The 23076-nt window shown below is 45.9% G+C and overlaps 1 protein-coding gene across 6 annotated transcripts in view; it reads left to right on the plus strand.

The window, feature by feature from the left end:
* CCDC85C (coiled-coil domain containing 85C) overlaps positions 1–23076 on the plus strand; it is a 180357-nt gene that overhangs the window by 80881 nt on the left and 76400 nt on the right. The gene's annotated exons all lie outside the window — the stretch shown is intronic.

Raw genomic sequence — 23076 nt, forward strand, 5'->3', positions numbered from 1 at the left:
GGGAAAGAAATGTGTGAAGTCAACTGACCCGTACCTTAAAAGCTCTTTTTTCTCTCTGCTGCTGCTTCTTGTATGTTGAGGAACAGGCAACTTAAAAGAAAAACCCAGAAGTAAACAGAGGAAGCCAAAAGCCATTAATTATGAAGTTTGCTTGAGCAACGAACAACCTGACCTTCCAGAAAATGAGAAATTCAGAAACTTTGATAATCAGTCTCTTTGTTCTCCCCTCCTTTTTCTGTTGATGCCACAAGAGGGAAAATAAGTTCATACCAAATGTGCAATCTTAGACATGGTCTTACGTTCCACTGAGTTCAGTAGAGCTTGCTCCCAGGTAATGGAATAGAATCGCAGCCTGAGTTGCAAATAATTATCTGCATTGCAGGATAAGGAGAAAGGAGCCCTCAACATAGAAAACTAGATGTGTTGCTCATAGTGTAGTGTGTTGTCAAAACTTTGTTGTTGTTGTTTAGTCGTTTAGTCGTGTCCGACTCTTCGTGACCCCATGGACCAGAGCACGCCAGGCACTTCTGTCTTCCACTGCCTCCCGCAGTTTGGTCAGACTCATGTTTGTAGCTTCGAAGACACTATCCAACTATCTCGTCCTCTGTCGTCCCCTTCTCCTTGTGCCCTCCATCTTTCCCAACATCAGGGTCTTTTCCAGGGAGTCTTCTCTTCTCGTGAGGTGGCCAAAGTATTGGAGCCTCAGCTTCACGATCTGTCCTTCCAGTGAGCACTCAGGGCTGATTTCCTTCAGAATGGATCGGTTTGTTCTTCTTGCAGTCCATGGGACTCTCAAGAGTCTCCTCCAGCACCATAATTCAAAAGCATCAATTCTTTGGCGATCTGCCTTCTTTATGGTCCAGCTCTCACTGGTTTGTCTTACTACAGGCATACCATTAGCTGTAATTTATGTTTGTTTTGGGCGAGACACACCATGAACTCACATTCGGACCACACTCTAAGCCAAACCATGGCTTAGCTCTCAGCTGCTCAGGGGCAGGAGGAACAGAGGAGAAGCACAGCAGCCACAATCTCTGCTTCAGGACCCCTCACATCACCTGTTCACGCTAAACCATGGTTTGGCTTAGCATTACATGTGAAACAGCTCAGGGTCAGTGGTATGATGTGTTCTATCTTAACTTACACTACGAGGCCAGTTTCCCAGCAGATGGCAGATGGAAGACTTATAGCCTATGGTCCAAATTTCTAAATTGCCAGAGTAAATGTTGTGCAAGGAAGCCCTGCAGTGATTGTGGCATTGTTGGGAAATATCTAAGTTGCTTTTCCTTCCTGCTGGCCACACACTTCCAGAGGAATGAAGTGTGTTCAGATACCTATGTTTGTGCTAGGCAGTTCTAAAATCATACCCTTAAAATTGCACACTTTTCATGGCTGTGGAATGGGGAAGACTTTCTGGTGCCTAAGTTGTTCATTCCTCCAGACATTCCAATCCTCTTTTGTCAGAAAAGATATTTAGCATTTATATATTTACACCCTTCCTTCCATGATGGAACTCAAAGCAGAGCAAACCCAGACCTGCTTGGCTTCAGCAATGTCATTGAATCATGTGACTTGGGACAACAGTGCTCTGGTTTGGAGGCCATACAAAGTGCATCACGGACATTATCCCAGCAATCTTTTACAACAGCCCCTTAAGGCAGCCTTCACCCACAAGGGGCCCTGCGAACATCTTGAACTACAACTCCCATGAGCACCAGCTGACACAGCCAGCAGTTAGGGCTGATGGGAGTTGTGGCCTAAAACACCTGGAGGGTGCCGGGTTGGCAAAGGTTGCTCTAAAATGCACCAGTGTTACTATTCCAACTTTGCAGTTTATGGGTGGAGGCCAAGGGAGAGAGAACTAAGGCTGCCAAGCAAGTTCAGCAATTTTTAAGCAAGGAATTCCCCATCTGATGTGCTTATCCCACTTCCAGTTTCATAAAGAAGTCCAGAAAGGATAACAACCTGCAAAAAAAGAGATATAATATCAGCCTGCAGAAAGAGGCGGGCAGAGAGTGTGTGTGGCATTTCTGCTGTAGCAATCTCACTCCCTCTAGGTTACCTATGGCTCCCAAGCTAGTGTTTTAAAACAAGACTGTATTAGCTGTTACACAGCATAGGAACATTCCTCATATTGAGTCAGAACTTTTGTCTATCTAGCTCAGTATTCTCTCAGGGTGGTCCAACTTTTCATACTAAGTGGGCTGTAAGGGTACTTTGACCCGAAACCCACCGGCCACATACTGCCTTGTTGCACAGGGGTGGGGAGCAAGGCCAAAATTAGACACCCACCCAGCAGCCCTTGCTCTGCCTGTCCAAAGCAAGGCTCCATGCTTTGGGAAGGAGGCATGAGGTTCTGGCAGGGTCCTGGAGCCCTCCTTCTTCCTACCCAAAGCTGAGAAAGTGAGGTGGGAGGGCTCTGGGACACAGAAGGCTGTTTTAACTAACTACTCTGAGAAGCATCAATGCCTTAACTATCACAGCCTTGTATTAAGCACTTGCTCTGCAGCTGTAAGTGACCAGGAATTGCATACTGGTGAATACATGGAATTCCCTGCACATGGACTGGTAGAGGCTGGTGAAATATTGCTGCCTTTCTGTTTTGTCCAGCAGAAGAAACTGAGCTGGCAGCCAAAGAAGTAAATCCCCACTTTGCCTCACAGCATAAAAATGCAGCTGGTAGCTCTCCGTCCCTCCTCTGCCAGGCCTTAGCAGGCTAGTAACTTTTGCGATCTTATTTGCAAGGTCAAGCTTACAAATTAAAATGGATCCACACACATCAAGATCTACCCCTGAAGTCCATTTCCATAGTTGCATGTATAGTTGCACCTGGGACGCAGGTGGCGCTGTGGGTTAAAGCCTCAGCGCCTAGGACTTGCCGATCGAAAGGTCGGCGGTTCGAATCCCTGCGGCGGGGTGCGCTCCCGCTGCTCGGTCCCAGCGCCTGCCAACCTAGCAGTTCGAAAGCACCTCCGGGTGCAAGTAGATAAATAGGGACCGCTTACCAGCGGGAAGGTAAACGGCGTTTCCGTGTGTGGCTCTGGCTCGCCAGAGCAGCGATGTCACGCTGGCCACGTGACCCAGAAGTGGCTCCGGACAGCGCTGGCCCCTGGCCTCTTGAGTGAGATGGGCGCACAACCCCAGAGTCTGTCAAGACTGGCCCGTACGGGCAGGGGTACCTTTACCTTTACCTTTATGTATATTTTGCTATGTGCACAGGCTCTTCAAATCTGTGGCCCATGTCTGCTGCCCAGGTGGGATGCCTGACCTAGTTTGTTTACCAAATATGTTTATGGCCTTGCAGATAAACCACATTGGAACAATATCCTGATTATCACAGGAGAACAGGGCAGGGGAGCAAAAGTTGGATACCTCTTGAGGAAGCTGGCTTTTATTTTTACTCATTTTTGACTCCCACCCAATCTTTGTCTGATGAGCACTCTATCCTGGCAAGCTCTTCGTAGGAGTGCGGGGAGTAAACACTGCAAATAACGTCTGTTCATCAAACTGGAAGAAGGAGGCATTGTTTTGAAATATTTGTTTGACCGAAACCTCTTGAGGCATTGAGTGGGCATCTGTGTGCTTTTTGTGAACATTTTCTCCCCTAGGGAAAAACATTCTCCACCACCACACACATAATTTGGGTTGGTTTTGGTTGTTGTTTTTTTTTGAGAAGTGCAAATGGGAGCAAAAGTGTTGTCACATGGAAGCCTAAAACACCTTTAGGATGAATTGGCTTCCTTTACCCACAGTGAAGCTGTCACACAGCCCAATCTTGACTGGCTGTGGTACGACAGGTTCTTAAGAAGGTTGATTTGGGGAGCGGAGGAGACAAGGATGTAGCAGCCATTGAGGGTAGCAGACACCAGCTAAGCATTAGCAGAAGGCGTGGTGGGGTGCTGCAGATCACCTGACCCTCTGGTCAGTTGCATCGCTGCTGCTTATTAGGAGGCAGAGGGAAGGCGGTGGCAAGGTTGAAGCTGTACAAACAAACCAGTGGATACACCAGATTGGCTCCATTGGAAAGTGTTTAATGTTTAATAGATTATTGCATTTTAATATTCTGTTGAAAGCCGCCCAGAGTGGCTGGGGAAACCCAGCCAGATGGGCGGGGTATAAATAATAAATTATTATATTATATAATTATATTATTATTATTATTTGTACCTCCCTACTGTCCCCCCTCCTGCTCTGCCTCCTGGTACCCAGCAACAATGGTCGGAGGTCAGGTGAGCAGCAGTGGTTCACAATGCCACCTGCTACTACAGATTACTAGTGTGAAAAGGGAAAGATTGCAAAGACTTCTGGAGAAACGTTCAGGCTTCCCAAAGGACTCCGAATCAAGAAACAAAGATAATAGTGTTTCATTCGGTTGCTGCTTGCAAGTTCAGCTTCAGCTGGTCAGCAGAATAGAAGAATAAACCATTGAACAATTAGGAGAGCCAGTGTGGTGTAGTGGTTAGAGTGTTGGACCAGGACCCGGGAGGCCAGGGTTCAAATCCCGGCTTGGTCATGAAACTCACTGGGTGACTTTGGGTCAGTCATCACCTCTCAGCCTAACCTACCTCCCAGGGTTGTTGTGGAGATTAATGCGGGGGGGGGGGGATCATGTATGCCACCTTGAGCTCCTTGGAGAAAAAGGTGGGATATAAATGGAAAAATTAATTAAATAAATCCAACAACGACAACAGCAACAAGAACTTTGTTGCCTGGTTGCAGCCTGGAGGTCACACTTTGCATTTAGCAATGCACAAGCAATAGGAGAATGAGTTTTTGCTGTGCCACTGTGCCCATCTTTTCCAAGACCTTGCCACTCATCCTTTTCTTCCATCATCAGGTTGACTGGTAAAGCAAGCCAGTTTTGCAATTTAGCCCACAAACAGATGAGAGAGAGCAGCAGGATCTGGGGCGGAAGGCATGCTTGTCGTAACTTTGCCCTTCCGTAGACATTATTAGTGACAAAGGTATGATCTCTGAGTTGCACCCTGGCTCAGTGAGTTGCAATTCGCAGCCCTCTCTGAATAGGGTTAGTGGTTGTTGTTAATTAATTAAATTTATATTCCACTCTTCCTCCCCAGGGTGGCAAATGCTCAAGCAATGCAGCATTAAATCTAAAAGCGATTCTGCTGCGAATTCAGACTAGGATATATCTTTATCTAAAAGCCTTTTTGAAAGAGAAAGGTCTTCAGCAGGTGTTGAAAAGACAACAGAGAGACAGTGCCTGTCTAATATTTAACTGGAGGGAATTCCCAGGGGTAGGTTCAATGATACTAAAGGCCTGATTTCTGTAATGTGCGGGACAGACTTCCTGATAAGATGGTATCTATATCTATAGGAGACTATCTCCTGCCAAGTGCAGTCATCAGTGTATACTTGGTGAGACAATATTTTAGGTATGGATGCCTGCTGTTCAAGAGCCTTCTTTTAGGGCAGCGTCACCTGTAGGTCTTTGACCTGTGCTCACCTGCCTCAACCTGTCATGTGAGTGTCAGGTTTCCTTCCTCGGGAAGAAAAATTACTGGGAACATAGAAAGGTGCCTTATGCTACGTAAAGAGCGTTGCTCCAACCAGCTTGGTGTTGTCTACATAAACCAGCATCAGCTCTTCGCAATTTTATGAAGGGCTTTCTCCCAGCCCTACCAGGAGATGCTGAGGCAAATAAGACATGATAGAACTTAAAAAATTATGCATGGCATGGAGAAATTCGAGAAAGTTCCACCCCCCGCCTCTCCTATCACTAGAACTCGTAGACATCCAATGTTTAATATTTTTATTTAGCGAGATTTTTACTGCTTAATCAACCGAAAACCTCTAAGCAGTTTATATGAAAGGATATAAGATAGTAATTGCAAATACTGATAAATGTCAAAAGCAAGTTTATCAAAATGTAAGTAACACGAAGTTTTAAAACAGATATACATAGTAAAGTTGTGCATTAAGATTACCTATTTTTTTAATATACATTTTTATTGATTTTTTTAAACATATCAGTTCCAACAGTCATACAACATAATTTCTCATCATACAATATTTTAGACTTCCGCCAACACTTCTGATGATTTTCCGTTCTTTATCACTTATTCTGCATTTCTTAATTTTGTATTACATTTAATTGTCCTTAACTAATAATTCTCTTCCTAGTCTTTCTTGCATTGTTTCAAATAATCCACCTTACAAAACTTCTTGCAGTCCTGCTAGCATAATCTGTTCATCACAATTACTTTTCAAACAGTTAATATATTTACTCCAGTATTCTAAGAATCTCTGATCTCGCAGGTTTCGAATCCTTCCTGTTAATTTATCTAATTCTGCATAGTCCATCAACTTCGTCCTCCATTCTTCTTTCGGCAGTAGTTCTTCTTGCTTCCATTTTTGTGCCAATAAAATTCTTGTTGCTTTCATTGTATATAAAAACAACTTACAATCCTGTAAGTTGTAAGAACTCGTAGACACCCAATGAAGATTTAGGACGGACAAAAGAAAGTACTTAGTCGTGCAGCCTGTAGTCAAACTATGGAACTCGCTCCCCAGGAGGCAGTGGAGGCCAGCAGCTTGGATGGGTTTAAAAGAGGACTAAGCAAATCCCTAGAGGAGAGGGCTATGCTCTGCCTTCACAGCTGGAGTCAACAATACTTCTGAATAATAGTTGCTGGAAACCACAGGAGGGGAGAATTCTCTTGTGCTCGTGTTCTGGCTGCAGGTGTCCCACAGACATCTGGTTGGCCACTGTGAGAACAGGACGCTGGACTAGATGGGCCCTTGGGCTGATCCAGTTGACTGTTCCTTATGACTGAACCTGGGACCTTCTGCATGTAAAACAGATGCCCTCTGGGAATAGGAGAATGAGGGGTAGCGTGACTTCAGCTGCAGTAGGGCCTGGTAGTGGCTGGGCATTGTGAAATGTAGTTATTATTATTATTTGTGGAATTTATATACAGTGGTACCTTGGGATGTGAATGGCATCCCCGTTCGCATCCTAAACAGAACGTAAGATGTGACAGCGTGTCTGCGCATGCGCAGTTTGCATTCTGCCGCTTCTGCGTATGCGCGTGACGTCATTTTTGACCATCTGCGCATGCGCGAGCAGCGAAATCCGGAAGTAATGGGCTCCGTTACTTCTGGGTCGCCGCGGAGCGCAACCCGAAAATACCTATCCTGAAGCGTATTTATCCCGAGGTATGACTGTACCGCCCTATACCCTGGGGGGGGGGGTTCCTCAGGGTGGTTCACAGAATAGTATCAAGATATAAAACCACAAAATACCTAATAAAAATAAAAACAACAACCCAATAGCCCCGCTCCCCAGAACACATTTTTAAAGGGCATAGGATGTAAATCAGATCAACCAAAGGCCTGGTTAAAAAGGAATGTTTTGCCTGGCGCCTAAAGGTGTATAGTGAAGGCGCCAGGTGAACCTCCCTGGGGAGAGCATTCCACAGATGGGGAGCCACTGCAGAGAAGGCCTTGTGTTGCCACTCTCTGGACCTCTCGAGGAGGAGGCACACAGAGAAGGGCCTCAGAAGGGGATCTCAGGGGCTGGGTAGGTTCACATGGAAAAAGGTGGTCCTTGAGGTATTGCGGTCCTGAGCCATTTAAGGCTTTGTAGGTCAAAACCAGCACTTTGCATTGGGCCCAGAAACTAATTGGTAGCCAGCGCAGTCGGACCAGGATCGGTGTAATATGCTCAAACCGTCTTGCTGCGATGAGCAACCTGGCCACTGAATTCTGCACCATCTGAAGTTTCCGAACCATCTTCAGAGGCAGCCCTACGCATAATGCATTGCAGTAATCTAACCTTGAGGTTACCACAGCATAGACAACAGTAGTTAGGCTATCCAAATAAATCCAGAAGCAGTGGTGAACATAGGGGTGGCAGCTCACTATTACTTCTGCTACCCCAACCTGTAACACCGCATTTTCTTTTCCATTACTGAATCAAGCTTCACCTTTGTCCTGTCAATTTCTGCCAAGGCTGCACCCTAGCTGGGCAAGGATGCTATGGTATGCAGAGGAGGAACCCCAGAAATTCCTTACCAATAGACAGGAACAGGACTATATATAACTCTGGTGCCATCTGTCACTATCACATTAAACAATCAACATTAAAATTGAACCTTTGCCATTCTGCTTGCTCTTCCTGGTATCCTTAATGGCTTGTTTGTTCACTCTTCATGCGAAAAAAATCTGTCCGCATTAAATTGGCAAGCGACAAATCTACCCATCCCTATTTTTACTTGTATGGCTATTGCTCACCCCCTTGACGTAGAGCCAAAGGGCTGTGTAGCGAATTCCACATGGGAGAAAGAGGGGCAACGAGAGAATGAATAATCTGCTAGCTCAAACTCCCCCAACTTGGTGCTCTTCTGACTCCTAATCCCATAGCTCAGGGATGATGGGAGTTGGAGTTGAGCAACATCTGGAAGGTGCCAAGTTGGGAAAGGCCAGGGTACACAAACGGTGAAATCATTCCTCTCTCTCTCTGGGTCTGTAGCTAAAATTATGCATGCACAAGGGGTAGGCGTTATAACAAGTTTGGGGGAAGCCTGAGGATTGCAAAAATGCAAAGAGCTTTAGAAGAAGGACAGCAACCAGAAAATTAAGGCAGGACTGAAGAACCTAAGCTGTCCAGTGAGTATTGAGTGTGCTCATTGGTCACACAGCGCTGAATGAGAGGTGGTAGAGAACGGAATTCTGGGTTGAGGGCGAGGAGACATAATGGGGTGTGCCTGGCTTACTGGAACCCTGAACAGGGACACTCCACACTGACCAGTTTATTGCAGGTCTTGCTTCTCCGTATTTTCCATTGGTGGAATCTTGAAACAGTCAAACAGTTGACTGTTTGTACTACTGTTACTGTTTGAGGTTGTTGGTCATATATAAATAACCCGTAATTATGGTCAGAATAGGAATTTGAGGCACGTGCAGCATGAAAAGATCTCTACACCTTTAGGTTGTGAGTCTTCCTTCCAGCCTTCCTGTTTCCTTTGTATCTTTGCCCTTGATGACTCAAGAGAGTGCAGCAGGCGGACGGAATGCTGCTCATTTTGAAAGACATTGCCTGCTCCCACCTTGCAATGTTGTCAGTTGCAGAGGCTGATGAGCTAATTTGGAGGGAAGATATTTGACATTACCCCCCCATCTAGCACTTCCTTGGCTGGGCATGGCCTTTTTCTTTCAAGAATTGTAGCATTGTAACAGGAGGAATGGCAAAGAAATGTCACACGGGGCTGCCCAGTGACTTTCCTGGGAAATGTGAAATACTGGCTGCTGAAGTGTGAGAGGAAGGGAGGCGAAGGGCTGTAGTTCAGTGGTAGAACATTTGCCTTGCATGCAGACGGTCCCAGGTTCAGTTCCCGGCATCTCCAGGTAGAGAAACTGGAGCCCTTAAGAGCCACTGCCGGACAGTGTAGATTTAGTGTTTCTGGTCTCCTATTGTTGGACTACAACTCCCATAGTCCCTGACCACTGTTCTTACTAACTAGGGATGATGGGAGTTGTAGTCCGAACAGCAGCTGGGGACCCAGGTTTGAGAAACACTGGTGTAGACAATTCTGGAGCAATGGTTTGACTTATCATAAGACAGTTTCCAGCTGTGAAGTGGGCGAGGAGGTGGTTCCAGTGAGAGCTGTTTGAAGGAAGTCTTTCTGAGAATGTTTGCAGTGAACTAGAGGAAGAGTTTGGGCCAGATACCACCCACGTATTGGCCCCTTAGTGTGAGGGGGTTCAGCTTATGTGGGAAAGCCCAAGATCACCTGAATCCAAACTCTCTCGTCCCAGTGGACCTTGGATTTGGATTGTTGTTGCTGTTGGTCATTTAGTCATGTCCGACTCTTTGTGACCCCATGGACCAGAGCACGCCAGGCACTCCTGTCTTCCACTGCCTCCTGCAGTTTGGTCAAACTCATGCTGGTAGCTTCAAGAACACTGTCCAGCCATTTCGTCTTCTGTCGTCCCCTTCTCCTTGTGCCCTCCATCTTTCCCAACATCAGGGTCTTCTCTAGGGAGTCTTCTCTTCTCATGAGGTGGCCAAAGTATTGGAGCCTCAGCTTCAGGATCTGTCCTTCCACTGAGCACTCAGGGCTGATTTCCTTCAGAATGGATCGGTTTGATCTTCTTGCAGTCCATGGGACTCTCAAGAGTCTCCTCCAGCACCATAATTCAAAAGCATCAATTGTTCGGCGATCAGCCTTCTTTATGGTCCAGCTCTCATACATCACTACTGGGAAAACCATAGCTTTAACTATACGGACCTTTGTCGGCAAGGTGATGTCTCTGCTTTTTAAGATGCTGTCTAGGTTTGTCATTGCTTTTCTTGGATTTGGATTACGTTGTGCAATTGCCAGGGCTGCTTTCAGACAACACTGCGTTCCATTTTTCCGATGTTTCCTTACCTGGTAACTTCCATGGTTTATATGATCTTTCATACAGCATGAAAGCCAATTATGAAAAGCTAATGGAATCTAGTTTAATGCTCATTTCCCTGTTATCTGCTTTCATAATCGTAATAATAAATAAAAACGTTAATAATAAATTTGCAAACTCACTAACCTGGAAAATCGTGGGAGTTTTGCATTGTAATTTCATGCGACGAAAAGGGATGGTATTTCGGCATACAGTTCTTGCCTGCCGTTTAAACTTTAGCACAACATTTATATTGGTCAAAAAGCCACAGTTCTGTAATGCAACTTGTAATTTGGTGTACAGTGGTACCTCGGGTTAAGTACTTAATTCGTTCCGGAGGTCTGTTCTTAACCTGAAGCACCACTTTATCTAATGGGGCCTCCTGCTGCCGCCGCACCTGAAGCAACGTTCTTAACCCGAAGTACTATTTCTGGGTTAGTGGAGTCTGTAACCTGAAGCGTCTGTAACTTGAAGCGTATGCTACCCGAGGTACCACTGTAAAAGGAATGTTGGAATCTGGGAGAGAAATGCTAGCCTGTTAATAAGGAAAACGAATGCAATAATCCACACATTTTAATGCACCCCAGGTGATTCACGAATATAATGTATATAAACAATTGTTCCCGGGTATTTTGTGCAGTTGAATCTGGATGAAATGCTAACTTACCACAGATGGAATGGAGAAAGTCAATCGAATAAACTCCTTTAATAAATAATAAAATGGTGTGCAAGGCAAGTGCCATTCACAAACACGGACACAGGTTTGCGGTCTTGTACCTGCTGTAATGCCATTCACACCCATCCAGCGACCGCACATTTCTCCCAGGTAGCTTTCGGTGGGGAGCCTGAGGCTACGAAGCAATTTTTGTAGTTTCCGCACGGCTTTGGAAAGGAAGCTGCTTCTTGTGAATTCAGCAAGCTGTAGCACTGCGGCAAAATTTCCATGAAAGTAGCTGAGGGCAACGAACAAAGTATTGCTCTCTTTGCAGAGAGAGAGAGAGAAGTTCCTGCTCTAAAATTTAGGCAAGCGCAGAAAAGTTGCATTTATTACCGCAAGGGCAAACTTCTATAGAGGTTATTTAGCTAGATGTCCCAGATGCCTTTATCATTTGCGCTCTCTTTATGTCTACTCCTGGGTGGTTTTAACTTTGAAATCCACCTGGAGGTTTCCATATCAGGAAACGATGCTGCAGCCTTGATTGATAAAATAATATCTCTTTCATAGGAGGTTTTTAAGCAGAGGCTAGATGGCCATTTGTCATGGATCCCTGCATCGCAGGGGGTTGGACTAGATGACCCTCGGGGTCCCTTCCAGCTCTACAGTGCTGTGATTCTGTGACGTGAACCTTAAGATCTGTCATCTGAGACCTTTCCCCAGAGGTTCTATGTGTGAGAACGGACTCCCTTGGGAGGTCGCAGGCTATCTTGGAGGTTTTCAAGCAGAGGATGGATGACCATCTGTTATCGACGATCTAGTTCCTGCATTTCAAGGTGTTGCCGTTGACCTTTAAAGCCCTAAACAGCCTCAGCCCAGTATACCTGAGTCTCCACCCCCATCATTCAGGCCAGATGCTGAGGTCCAGCTCTGAGGGCCTACTGGCAGTTCCCTCACTTCGAGAAGTGAGGTTACAGGGAACCAGGCAGAGGGCCTTCTTGGTGGTGGCGCCCGCCCTGTGGAATGCCCTCCCACCAGATGTCAAGGAAATAAACAACCATCTGACTTTTAGAAGACATCTGAAGGTAGCCCTGTTTAGGGACATTTTTAATGTTTGATGTTTTACTGTGTTTTTAATATCCTGTTGGAAGCTGCCCAGAGTGGCTGGGGAGGCCCGGCCAGATGAGTGGGGTATAAGTAATAAATTATTATTATTAGTAGTAGTAGTAGTAGTGGTGGTGGTGGTGCTGGTGGTGGTATATTACATTGCAAGGCTCTGGGGGTCTTTTCCAACTCTACAATTCTGTGAATCTATGAAGGGAGTGGACCTTTTGCTTGTGGTCCCCTGCCTGTTATTATTATACGTACTAGTCACTTTTTCCACTTATGCGATTCAAAGCGCCTTAGGGAAACAAACATTAAAAACAAGCATAGAAAGCATGGAATGCTGGAATGCTGGAATGCTCACCCACCTTATGTATAAAAGGGTAAAATCAACTCACCCCACTAATAAGATGAGAAGAAGAACAGGCTACAAATGTACTCCCCCTGCAAAAAAAAAAGTTTGGGTAAATAAAACTGGTTTTGTTTTGATGCTCAAAAGCTGATATTGATGGTACCAGATGGGCCTCTCTAGGAGAGCATTCCACCACAGGGAGCCACCACTGAGAAGGCCTGGTTCTTGATACCATCCTAAGATGGGGGGGGGGAATGTCCTATGAAATGCTTCCTTAGTGAGGCCACCGATATGAATAGCTTTTTGGCACCAGGTTAACACGGTCGTTTTCTCACAGACACTTGATGGAATATGACAAATGGGTTGTTTTGCTCCCATGTTGGTGATGCTTTTGAACTGCCGGTGACACATCCGAGTTACATTTTTGAGAACGCTCTTGTTTTGATGTTGTTACGATGTGTGTTTTTAAACTTGGCTGTAAGCCGCCAAGAGACTGCCCTGGCAAATGACAGAGGGAATGAATCATCATAATAAAATAATAAAAATAGCATAGCCAAGCGTCGAGCGCAATCATTGAGCACACTTGCTTTTTGTATATTTAGCACTGCTGCATCACTTTGGAGAGCTCTGCATACATTATTTTGAACAGCACCCCTGGAAGGTAGGTAGGTCAGGATTATCGCAGTGTCTACGAGTGAACTCGGCTAGAGAGCGCAGACAACTAATGCTATTGGCTTTTGAAAACAGAAAGAAGTAGCTAATGTCAACAGGTCTGTCAGTGGCCAGGGCCGTCTTAAGCATATCCGGTGCCCCCCGGCAACTCCAAAAGAAGGGAGGGGGCAGTGGAAAATGTCCTCTGCCTCCCCCACCGCCCTGATCCTCAGCATGGCGGTGGCAATCATGCAGGGAAACATGCTGGCGGACATGCTCTCCGGTGTCAGGGCGCCCGAGAAGTCAGCCCGGGAAGCCTGCGTGCCCCCTTTCGCTAGGAAGCAGGAGGAGGACAATGACCAGCAGCAGGGCCATCTTTGGCAGATGCAGAGGCCCCTCCTAAGCCTCTGTGGGGATCGCTTTCCTCCTGCGGAGGCTTGGGAAGGATGCTGCATGCCCGCCAGCCATATAGTTGGTGGGGCACAGCTGGTGAATGTGCAGGGAAAGGGAAGGCTGCCGGCCAAGCCCCTGAGAGGTCGGCGCCCTGGCTCAAGGAACCACTAAGATGAATGGGAAAGACGGCTCTGTCAGTGGCTGTTACGTAATGTCCAGTGGCTGCATTGCTCCTGAGTAATATCATAAGAGGGATGCGGGTGGCTCTGTGGGTTAAACCACAGAGCCTTGGACTGGCCGATCAGAAGGTCGGCGGTTCAAATCCCCGCGACGGGGTGAGCTCCCATTGTTCTGTCCCAGCTCCTGCCTACCTAGCAGTTCGAAAGCACGTCCAAGTGCAAGTAGATAAATAGGTACCGCTCTGGCGGAAAGGTAAACGGCGTTTCCATGCACTGCTCTGGTTCGCCAGAAGCGGCTTAGTCATGCTGGGCATATGACCCGGAAGTTGTACGCCGGCTCCCTCGGCCAATAAAGCGAGATGAGCACCACAACCCCAGAGTCGGTCACAACTGGACCTAATGGTCAGGGGTCCCTTTACCTTTACCTTTAATAACAAAAGAAGAAATCTGGTATCATCTCCTGCACTTGCAGACTTCTCTCATTAGGAAGAGAATGTTGGACTTTTGATCAGCACAGCAGTTCTTACATTAACAAGCAGAAGAATCCCAAGTCCTAAGACAGGACCAGTACTCTGCAGATTCTCCCATGCAATTCATGCCACGTTATTCCTCAGCCAAGAGGATGGGAGCATTGTAGGTGCGTCAATAAATCAAATCAAAGTTTGCAATGTTACACATTTATGACCTAGATTTCAGTGAATCAGCATTCAAAGAAAACGCGCTCGTTGAATCACCCAAGCAACCCAACCAGTATGTACAGACTCGAAAGTGTGTGCCTCTGGATAGGAATGTTTCAGTGGGAGCCTGTGGGGCGAGAGATTTATGACTTTTAGCACTCTGAATGAGAAAACGTGATGAGTTCTATGTGCAGAGCCATAATATTAGCAGGGCTATAATTAACCCTACTGTGGTAATAAATTTTCTTTCCCAACAGCGAATGAATCATTTGTTTTATTGAGATGAAATTGGATAATAAGACAAGAGTTCTGCTTCTTAGTCACCTGTAATATGGTTTCTGTGCTTTTTTTTGAAAAAACAAACACCACCCCATTCATAGGTTAGGGGTGGGCAATCTGTTGCCTTCAGACCCAGTTCTTCCCTTTAAGAGTTCCGCCTGACCTTTCAGTTGCCAAACTTTATCCTAGTGACTTGCAAAACAAAATAGACACACCTCGTAGAGGGATCCTGGTTTGCTTCCTGTCTAGCTTTCTGCTTTCCTGAGCTACATCATTGCACTGACTCTGGATAGCTTTTGGCATCAGCTTTGGGCTGGTCTGTACTAAAGAATTCCTGGACATGAGTACATGTTAAACCAAGGAAAATTTAGCACCTATTGGATTAGCAAGAGTAATGACTCACCCAGTTCTCATCCGTAGCGTTTTTCAGCCAATTCAGTTGACACATTCAACTGCCATTCATCAAGAGCTGGGTCACACATACAGATCACAGAATCAGAAATCCTGTCTACAGCTGTCCTTGGGTAGACTTGAACCACCAACCTTCTGGTTAACAGCAAGGTGCACTGATCCACTGCTGATGGACTGACCTTGGGCCAGTCACTGTTTCTCAGTCTAACCTCCCTCACAGAATTGTTGCAAGTAAAGTCCTGCCTTGTTTCTCGAAAAGAATGCATTCCGGGAGTCTGTTTGACTCCCGGAACAGTTCAACAACCAAGGCACAGCTTCTGATTGGCTGCAGGAGTGTTCTGCAGCCAATCGGAAGCTGAGCTGGATGTTTGGCTTCCAAAAATCATTTGAAAACTGGAACACTCACTTCTGAGTTTTGATCGTTTGGGAGCCAATTTGTTCGGGAGCCAAGGCGTTTGAGATCCAAGGTACGACTGTATAAAAAAGGTTGCCTTGAGCTTTTTAAAGGAAAAGTGGAATATAGATGCAACAAATACCCTTTCCCCAAATTTTGGGATCTCTCGCCTTCTCCCACTTCATACCAGAAAACTCCAGTTACTTTTCTTAATGGGCCAACACATCTCTTTTGCATTTTCTTCCCAGAATACTTGTAAATGGTAAATGAATACTGATATGATTTAAATCCATCAAGCCCACCGGAGAGTGAACAGAATCTCCTTGGATCCAAATAGCTTTCTAGAACACAAGCAAGCCAGGCTCAGAAATTGGTCTTCAGTTCCCCATTTGGGGTTTGGGACTGTTAACCAAAATGTTAGTGCAGTCGTAACAGACGGGGGGAATGCAGGGAAGTTAATGAGTAATGTTTATCACCTAATTTTAAGAAGTTTGGCATGTAATGAGGCCAGCTTGGTGATTATTGCCTCTGTAAATCATTATGTTTGTGATTGTGCTTCAGGAGTAAAAGGCAACCCGAGAGAATGACGGTTTAATTGCTGTATGTGTAAAAAGCAAGAACCAGGGAGAAAACTCTGTCTTTAAATGACCCTTCAGAATATAAGGGGTTGAGTTTGGGGGTGGTTGGTTTTTTTATATATATATATATATATATATATATATATATATATATATATATATATTTGCTTTCGTAGATTTTCACGGGTACAGGAATGCAGGTTTTGGTGTCCTCGGGTGTCTTCCCGTGTAAAAGTTGGGGTGTCTAGGCGACGTTTCGACGAGGTCTCACTCGTCATCTTCAGGCTGGTGCTTTCGGCTTCTTGTTACTGGAACAGAGCGGGATCTCAATGTTTGAGTTCCTATAAATACTGTAGAGGGGGTGTGGTGTCTAGCCTCCAATGTTCTGGGCAGAGAGGAAGTTCCCAGGCTAGTGTGCCTTTTCTTCTTTTGTTCCTTAATTACTTGAGAGATACCTTGAGTGATTTCTTGAGTGATATCCTGAGTACCACTTAGGTGGGTCATTAGGTGTGGATTAGTTGCTAAAGTCTTTGTGTCTTGACCTCTTGAACTTTGTGAAGAGTTTTCCTGAGAAGATGGCTGTATTGCACTTAGTTGTGCTTTGGCTTGGCTTCGTGTATAGGGGCGAGCTGTGGTTTTGTGGCTTGTGTCAGCCAGATCTGTGTAGGGATTGCAGGGGGGTGCAGCATCCGGAGGTGCCACCATGGATTGGCTACTGGATGGTGTCAGTAATTCATCTGTGGAGAGGGTCTGGGTTTGGGTCTGGTGTGGTTGATTGGTGTTGGCGTTGGAGACTATTTGTGGCCCTCAAGGCGTCACTTTATGGCCCTTGGGAGGGCCACACATCCTAGGTGTGAGGACTAAGCTGATGATTCTTGGCCTGTGGTAACACAGAGGTGGCATTTTTCCCTGGTGGCACCAGTGTTATAGAATGCTCTCATCAGTATTGGCATTCCGCCGGCTTGCCAGGACACCTGTTTAGATCAGCATCCCGCAATCTCCTGTCCCGAACTTCCTTTTACTTACTGTTTTAACTATTTTTTTTATTTTTCTGCTGCTTTATGGGGCGTGTTTCCTTCCACGTTTTATTTACGAATGTTTCTGTGTTTTTAAATTGGTTCTGTACTTGCAAACATATTCGAGGCCACCTTGGCAATGAAGCGGTATCTAGACGAATAACAGCCGCAGCGTCAACAGCAGCAACAACAACATTGCACGGGGATTCAGGAAGGCTGCTCCAGGTGTTGAGGGCAGAAAGAGAGAAAGGGTGAGGTTGCTTAAGGGATTAGGAGACATTGGTGCAGCCGGGGGCTGGGTGGCTGGAGAATCGGAAGGTGAATGCTGGAGGCACAGGAGCTGGGCCCCTGCAAGGAACCTGATTGAGCCATTTTCACATCAGCTCTTGTTACACAGTGTAGCCTGTCACCGTGGGAAAGCTGCCAAGGCTTTAACATTTAAATCCCTGTAGTTGTAAATCCCTTAGTCTGACTGATGGGAGCTACAATTGAGTATTACCCAGTTTATTATTGTTGGTTGGTTAGATTTCTGTTGGTCAACATCAATAGCATTGTTTTGAGTGCCACTGTGTTGAGGGATGGAAGTGAGGCATTCCACCGAAAAAAAGGGAAGAAAAAGCTTCCATTTAAAAAAAAAAAAAACAACACAGCAAAAAACACCACACACTCACGCTCACACCCACCCCACCTCTTTTTAGAATGGGGCCATAAATCCCTTTCATACTGCTTTGCATTGCTTTTCACTTGCTCGGCTGATCCTAGTGCAGAATGAGTGCTTGCAAAGACTGGTCCTTTGTTGTTTAGACAAATGTCTGCTATGAAAGCATTCGTTTGGGTGTCCCCTCCCCACCCCACCAAAGGGGCTCAGAGATACGAAGCTAGGAATAACTGACGTAAAATGAATGCAGGCCATGGAAACCATGTGAAAATGCATGTGTCCTTAGTCCGCCGCCCTCCCCTGATGCAACAAGGCTCTCCCCTCGGCCTCGCCAGTGTGGTCCAAAGGAAAGGCAAGCTATACATTTGGCATCAGCTTAGCTGCAGGAGTTGCTCAAAGGAAGCATACAAGGTACCGCCTGGCCACCTTAGGGTTTACTCCTGAGCCTTTTCTTCTCCCAAAGATGTCCTGCGAGGCAGCAGGTATGGATTCCCCCCGCACCCTGGGGTTTACTCCCAAAGCCTTTCTCATGGATGATAGCTCAGTTGGTTACAGCGTGGTGCTGATAATGCCAAGGTTATGGGTTCGATCCCTGTATGGGCCACCTGCATATTCCTGCATTGCAGGGGTTGAACTAGATGGGCCACAGCCAACTGTACAATTCTGTGGTTCTGTGAGTACAGTGGTACCTCGGGGTAAGTACTTAATTCGTTCCAGAGGTCTGTTCTTAACCTGAAACTGTTCTTAACCTGAAGCACCACTTTAGCTTATGGGGTGTCCTACTGCTGCTGTGCCGCCGGAGCACAATTTCTGTTCTCATCCTGAAGCAACTTTCTTAACCTGAAGCACTATTTCTGGGTTAGCAGAGTCTGTAACCTGAAGCGTCTGTAACCTGAAGCGTATGTAACCCGAGGTACCACTGTATAGCCACAAGGCAGCAGAGGTTTAGGATCATCATCATCATCATCATTTATTTATTTATTTATTCATACCCCGCCCATCTAGCAGGGTTTCCATCTCCTAGATGTACCACCTTCTCAGGTTGATGAACCCCATCTGCCCCTCCCTTCCCTCCCTTTCTGTCTCACCATTCCACCAAGAAGCTCCACTCACCCCCTTCCTCTAAATCTCTGTTTTCAAAGGGCACCTTTTTTTCCTGTGTGATGTCACACCCACCTTAACCTTGGCCACACCCTCTTTGCTCAGATGCCAAGGATCTTCCTTTGATGTGTTGATGAATGGCTATCAGGAACTTTGTTCTCCCTTAGTACTCCCCCACCCCAACCCCAGGCGATGCCCTGGAAAAGAAGTATAGCCTGCCTTTTTGCACTGTTAAGTCCAGCACCTATTAGCATACTTTAGAATCATAGAATATGCCATTGGGATCAAACCTGCAACCATGGCATTATCAGCACCCCACTCTAACCAACTGATTAAACCCCAGCTCCCAGGTATCTAGAGGAGGCTGAAGTCGCCCAGAGACACCGAGGCATCAGGGCACCCACAACAGTATTTCCAATGCTGGCTGGCAGTGGATCACCACCACGATTTCAGGCACAAGCATGTCTACCTGGAGTTGCTGAGCTACAGCCCTTCTGTGAAAGCCAGGCCACTAGGACACAGAAGGGCATCTTGCAGGCCCTGACCTCACTTCATCTGCTTGCAGGCTCCCCACAGGCACTGTGAAAACAGGAGGCTGGACAGATCATGCAGAATTTGTCTTATGCTCTTATGATTAACAAAGTATTGATCACAGGGCAGGGTTAATGCTGACCTATCCTACAAGGATTAGGGACACGGGTGGCGCTGTGGGTAAAACCTCAGTGCCTAGGACTTGCCGATCGTATGGTCGGCAGTTCGAATCACCGCGGCGGGGTGAGCTCCTGTCTTTCGGTCCCAGCTCCTGCCCACCTAGCAGTTCGAAAGCACCCCTAAGTGCAAATAGATAAATAGGTACCACTTTATAGCGGGAAGGTAAACGGCGTTTCCGTGTGCTGTGCTGGTGCTGGCTCGCCAGAGCAGCTTCGTCACGCTGGCCACGTGACCCGGAAGTGTCTCTGGACAGCGCTGGCTCCCAGCCTCTTAAGTGAGATGAGCGCACAACCCTAGAGTCGGACACGACTGGCCCGTACGGGCCGGGGTACCTTTACTTTTATCCTACAAGGATTACATACCGAAATGAAATATCCCAAGGGCCTTGAACGCATGGAATATGCAATATAAATACTAGATATTGGTTTTTTTAAAGGGTTCTTTGAACCTTGTGTGGCGTTTGTACAGAGCCCCTGGTCGTCTCATGGACTATTGACCCGTACACCACTAATCCGCTGCCACCAACCAGGTCCTCCCCGGTAAATCACTTAGTCTCAGCCAGGTTCTTAAGTTAACAATGAAGATTGTAGTTGATTTCAAACACAAATAACCTTTAAATGCATTCGAAACGCTGTTACCCTTTCGCCTTGTAGTCTTGTTTTATCATGTCTCTAACTCTTCTACCTCCCCTCACACAAGAACCAACTGCACTAACTGTCTCTCTATTTCCATCTGTTTGCCAACTCCTTTCCCAACTTCCTTTCCTAACTAACTAACTAACTAACTAACTAACTAACCAAACCTTGGGCTAAGCCCTTTTATAAACAGGTAGGCTCCGCCTCTGGCTTTCCTATTGGTCTACCTATTAACTCTTTCTCCCCCTGTACAGACATTTTCAAAAGAACGGGCAAACGCCAGACCTTGATTTCTCAGTTTTCACCCTAGCCGATAGCTCCCCTTCCCAATTTCTCATTTCTTAAACCCACATGCATACCCTCCTATGATTAAGTCCCACACATGTGTGAATAAGCCTCACAATCTGTGCAGCTGGATGTGGGCAGCAGCAGCAGGAGCCCCCCCCTTGCCTGATTCACAGGGGTGTGGGTGAATCTGGTCTCCAATGATTTTTTTAAAAAATCCTATGGAATCTAGGCATTATCACTACAAACATGTAGTCTCTGTTTACATACCCTGACTGGGAAGAAATGGAGTTCAAGGCATTGGGGGCTAAGTAGCCGGCTGGCTGGAACTCTGAATGGAATTGACAGATTGGAGGTTTCCCATCCACCAATGTGGGAAAATAGCTATGCACAGGAAGTAAATCCAGGAAGGTTTACTCTAGAGTAAATATACACAAAATTGGGCTCAATGGCTACACACACACACACACACACACACACACACATGCGCTGCTCATAGGTTTTCTTACAGTTAAGCAGTATATGTTAGATAAATGAAATAAACAAGAATGCTTAAATGTGTCTCATTTTTCTTATGTCTCATCTAGTAAGGTTAAGATTTGGTGTTACGTTTGCTAAATGACCTAGGCAGCAACAGTTGGCACCAATCTTGGCAGCAAACTCTAGGCATTAATTGGATGCTAAATAAGGCAGTGGTATTTTATTTTCTTTCTTTCTTTTTTTTTTGCTTCTCATTTCCTGCTTAATCTGGCGCTCTCGTGTTTTATTCTGAATTTTGGGTGGCGGTTTTCATTTTTAAGATTAGCTTCACACAGGAAGCTCCCATTAGTCCAAAGTATTCCACACTAAGGCAACAAGCCTGTTGATAAGTTACTTGGGTGCCTTGCCTTCGTTGTCAGTTTTGCCATGATGGATGGTGTTTTTAGTTAAACAATGTACTTTCAGGGACACTCAGAAAAATTTTAACGAGAGAGACAGAGATTTGAAATATGTTACCTTACAGATCCTGGCTCATTTAGGCTGCCGAAAATGCTGTTTCTTAAATTATCCCGGCCAATGAGTGAGATCTCTGACCTCTTTGTAAGGGGTTGCAAGTTTAAAATGCCTCACATGCTGGATCTAATTTTTATTTATTTATAATTTTTTATTGGTTTTCCAACACAAATTAAAAACAAAACAAGACACAACACATAGACAAACAAAACATATAAACATGTATAATTTCAAACCTCTTTTTCATAAACCTTACTTCCCAGACTTCCCCTTACCTCCCCTTTTCTGCATCCCTATTTTGAGATTTTTTCAGCAACTCCTCACACCAATTGTCTAATTACTTATTTTCTTTTTTTTAGCTTCTTCTCATACTTAATCAATTACAGCTATAATTCTATATTTTCCTTTCCCTTGACATTTTAGCACTCTTCAATTTTACAACAGTTCTTAAGATATACTTTCAATTTCTTCCAATCTTCATCCATCGTCTCTTTTTCTTGGTCACGGATTCTGCCGGTCATCTCCGCAAGTCCCATCTCACATGCTGGATCTAATCTAGGAGTGCCAACTATCCAAGGGGTGGTGGTGGTCTGGTCTTCTCTTGTGCGTTTAACATGACTTTATAGGCAGAAATAAGCAGACGAAGGTTGCCATGTTGTGGGGCTAAACATCTATTCTCCTCTGCAAAACTCCAGTTAAAGAGACAGTCACAGTGACCCTTTGAAAAGTTGGGAATCCTAATCTAAATAGGCAGAAGAGTTGGTTGTGACTTCTGATCATAGGATGAGATGGGGCAGGCATGGAAACATTTGGCTTCCTTCGTATGTTGCCACCTCGTTTTACTAGGCTTCCACTTCTTCTCAGCCTTTAACAGCAGCCTAACATCCAGATGTGGAGCAGAAGAAGATTTTGCTGGCATAAAGTCCCCATTCAAATTATTTCAGGGCTCTATGGGACCACCTGTAGGTCTGTGTGGTATTTTGGCAGGCTCGTATACCCCAGGCTTGTGTGAAGGCAGTTTGTGATAAACTCCTTGTGTGCCCAGTATGGTTTGTGGGCCACTGCAATTTGGGGCAACCACAGGTCCACACACATCCAGTCATGGAGGCACCAGTGAGTCATTGTACCCCCTTCCCTAGAAGCAAAAGTACCCCCTGCTGGCTTTCCTCATATTGTCACCTGGCTTTGAAAGATAAGGTCAGGGAAAGTGACCGTGTAGTCTGAATATTGTTAGAAAAGTTGGGTGCCTCCTCCTCTCTCTGCTGATCAGTGGCAGGAGTCCATTGGGTTCCAGGCACTCACCCAGGGTCTGTGTCCCTTTGGAAGACTGAGACACAGCGGAGACTGTCGTAGCTTTAAGAAATAAGGTTTATTCACCTATTTACATCTTCCATCTGCATGGAATGGGTCCCGATCTTACAGCAGGGTCATTTCAAAAGGAGCTTGTCCCCCACAGCAATGCAGCCCAAGGCATCTCTCCCAGCCAGCCTTCAGCCAACCTGCCCAAGATGGACCCCAGTCTTTCCTCTTCCTTCTCCTTCCCAGCACCCCTTGCTCAAAAACTCTCTTTTACTGTCACCTCAAAGACACCCCCCCCGTCACC

The sequence above is a fragment of the Podarcis gaigeae genome, assembly GCF_964106915.1.
Source record: "Podarcis gaigeae genome assembly, chromosome: 1".
Taxonomy (NCBI): Eukaryota; Metazoa; Chordata; class Lepidosauria; order Squamata; family Lacertidae; genus Podarcis; species Podarcis gaigeae.